This window comes from Bison bison, unplaced genomic scaffold (genome assembly GCF_000754665.1).
Source record: "Bison bison bison isolate TAMUID 2011002044 unplaced genomic scaffold, Bison_UMD1.0 scf7180017864495, whole genome shotgun sequence".
Classification (NCBI taxonomy): domain Eukaryota; kingdom Metazoa; phylum Chordata; class Mammalia; order Artiodactyla; family Bovidae; genus Bison; species Bison bison.
The window spans coordinates 9,974,642-9,978,207 of record NW_011495054.1 but is presented as its reverse complement, the minus strand read 5'-3'; positions in this window follow the sequence as shown (position 1 = coordinate 9,978,207).

The window sequence follows — 3,566 nt, the reverse complement described above, 5'->3', positions numbered from 1 at the left end:
GGTGTCATGAAGGAAGGAAACAGGGAGAAAGGAAGGATGGAGGGAGAGAAGAGAGGAAGGAATCAGGATACCTTCTGAGTCCCTGAGCCTTGACCACTAGAGAGAAGAAATTAGTCATGTTTCCACTGACATTCTTAAGTCTAAGAAATGACAAGTCACCAGCGAGGTTTTTTTTTTTTCTCATTGTCTCCGTTTGCTTTTCTTGTTCTTCCCCCATGTTTCCTCTTCCAATGCTTTATTTATCTCTGTCTACTTAATGATGATACAACTCACATCCTCTTTTTTTTTTTTTTTTGTCCTTAAACTTCTGAATTTTTAATCAAGCAATGTAAACTTAATTTTCTGTGTCTACCAGATATAAGAGGTCTTAGACCCTGACAGGAAACCGAGTGATGAATTATGCAGGCAGCAAGCGCCCATCTGACTTCTGTGATGTGTTGGGTTATAATTGCGCAAACTATTGCATGCCCAGATCCGGGAAATGTGCTTTTACACTTTCTCAGACATCTTTACAAAAGGGTGACAGTGGATTCCTCAAGTAGAGAAAAACAAGGAAACTGGACTGCTTTTTCCAGGAACGGCACGGACTGGGATGCCCACCTTCTCCTGGCCCTTCAGAGTGTGGACTCAGCTTCCTTGCCCATGTTTGGCAGCAGGCCCCTGGTGTCCCGTCCAGCTGAGAAATAAGGCCTCATGCCTTCCCACAAGGGTGGCCATTTATCAGCTGTGACGCTTGGTGACTCAGGGGACTGGAAATGGGATATGGCATCTCCTCACTGAGACTGAGTCAGAGTCTACCCATTACACGCGGACCCCAAGTAACATGGGACAGAATTCACTTATTAAGCATTTCACCCCACTGGTGCTTGTTAAATGCCTTTTTTTTTTTTTTTTTGCCAGTCACTTATTTGGACATTGGAAATACCCCGATGATCAAGACAGACACAGCCCAGCTTTCACGGGGCATATGTCTTCCTGCTGGAGACAGAGAAAAGAATAAACTGACTAGGTAATTCCAGCTCGTTTGGTGAAAGCTCAAGAAGCAGAGGACAATGTAGGGTGTGGGTATGGGGGACGGGACGGGTGGCATATTTCAGATGGATGAACAGGAAAGCTTCTTTGTGGAGGTGATGTCTGAGCTGACACCCCACTGAGTGGAGGAGAAAGCCAGTTCCAAGCAGAGGAAGCAGCCAGTGCAAAAGCCCTGAGGCGGGCCTGAAAATGGACTATTGTTGATGGACAGGAAGTCTAGCCAGGTGGCTGGAGCGTAGCAGGGAAGGGGCTTTTTCTTATAAACCTAACCAACATTGAGGTTCAGATTTAGACTTTTTTTTTTTTTCGGTTTTTGAAGAAAGCATTTGATATTGCTACTTGGGAGTCACAGGGTGCCGGAGCAAGGACCTCAGAGGTAGGTGGTGCATTTAAGCTGTGAAAGTGACTGCACAAAACGCATGGAGATGCTGACTTATCAAGGCACCGGAACTGACAGCATCCAACGGGACAGATATTATGGTTCACGAATCGCTTTTGTACCTGTGGTTTCAGTAAAACCTCATCCCCTCCCGGTGAGGTGGGCCTCTTTGCTCCCATTTCACCTATAAGAAAGCCAAGTTTGTGTGAGACACAGTGGCACAACCGCATTCACATGGCGAGAAGGAGGTGATACTGGAATGAGGGTGTGAGTGTCCTGCCTCTATGATCCCTTCTGTTTCCAGACGCCCGCGTCTCTGAGTCTCGACCTATAATGGGGAAACTTTCACGCTGGAGATAAGAACAGTGGGATTTTGGTTCCAGAGCTGTTTCTCTTGGGCTCTGTGACCCTGACCAGGTCCTTTCCCTCTCTGAAGCTCTTTCATCACCTATATTGATAATAATGACTGCCTTATCACAGCAATGAGATTAGTTGAGTCCTTGGCCACAAAAAAAAAAAAAAAAAAAGCATTAGAGGGGGGTGAGATGAATTGGGAGATTGGGATGGACCTATACACACTACTGATGCTATCTGTAAAACAGACAGTTAATGAGAGCCTACTGTATAGGTAGGCTCTACTCTACTCTTCTCAGCACTCTGCAGTGACCTAAATGGGAAGGAAATCCAGAAAAGAGGGGGTATATGTAAACAGATAGCTGATTCGCTTTGCTGTACAGCAGAAACTCACGCAGCATTGTAAAACAACCATACTACAGTAGCAATGAATGCTGCAAAAGCGTTAGAATTTCATGGGTGAGAGCAGAGTTAGGCAGACTTGAGTTCTGCTCCTTACCTGATGGATCACTTTAGGAAAAGACTTTAGTTTCATTCCTTCATATGTAAAATGGAAATGATGGTAAGTAAATGTACAGTTATATAAGTGGAAATAATAAGTGTAGAGCTATTGCAAGAATCATGCGAAATAATGCATGTGAACTACCTGGAAAATAATAAAAGTTCTAGAAACGGTATCATCGCCATCATCATCACCGCCACCATCAACCGTCACCATTATCTCCATCACAGGCATCATCTTCATCATCCTCATTCTCTTCACCACCACCATCATCATCTTCACCATGAGCACTTCTCAGTATTAAGTGCTATCTGAGTTGTGACGCGCAGTCCAGACACAAAGAATCATTTTGACTGAGTTTCTTTGCTAACTGCCATCCCTCCTCTCACACTGAGTGTAATACCTGAGAGAAGCTTGGCCATGAACTCCTGTATCCACTCATTCCTTTATTCAACCAACGTTTATTGAAAATCATCTCTGTGCCAAGAGCCGGGGCAGGCAACAGAGACCCAGCTGTGAATAAAGATGAACACAGCCCTTGCCCTCATGGAGCTCACAGGCTGAAGGGAGAACTCACGAGTAAACAATTAAACCCACAAATCAATACCCTAATTACAGGTTGCTGTGTTATTTAATTACAGAGGGTGATTAATGACTGGACTGGGAGGAACTTTTCAGGATGTGTAGTGCCTTGGAGGTGACAGGCACACTGAGTCCTTAAATCAACAAAACATTGGCATGTAGTCAAACGACCTCTCTTGGGGGTAAGGAAAAGACCTGTATTAAAAGCTGGTGAATGTGGCTTTGGTTTTGGAGCCAAATACACCACACTCACAAGACGCACATAAAAAGAAACCCATTTGCCTCACTCCAGCGCTGCAGGAAAAAGACAGAAGGGGGAGAATTAAGTGTATCCTTGGAACTGTGCTTGTGCTGCTTCATTTAATGTTCATTAAGAAGTATTAACCCCATTTAACAAAGCAAAGAACTGAAGTGGGGAAGACACCCCACCAGGCTCACACAGCTAGGCCAGCCAGAGGAAGAAGCACATCCTTCTGTTGACTCGGGGGTTCCAGATTGTAACCACCAAGCAATGCAGCCTCCCTTTCCTGAAAGTCCTGGATGGGTTAGTAAAGGAAACGTGCAAGAAATTCACAAGTGTACCTTTCTTCTGAGCTAGACAGTGGCTTGCAGATCTGGAATGGATGATTCTCCAGAGATATCTTGTGGAGTCGGTGGAAGTGAAGTCTCTTCTCTAAAGACATACCTCCTAAATTATTGCCTGACCAGGATGAGCAT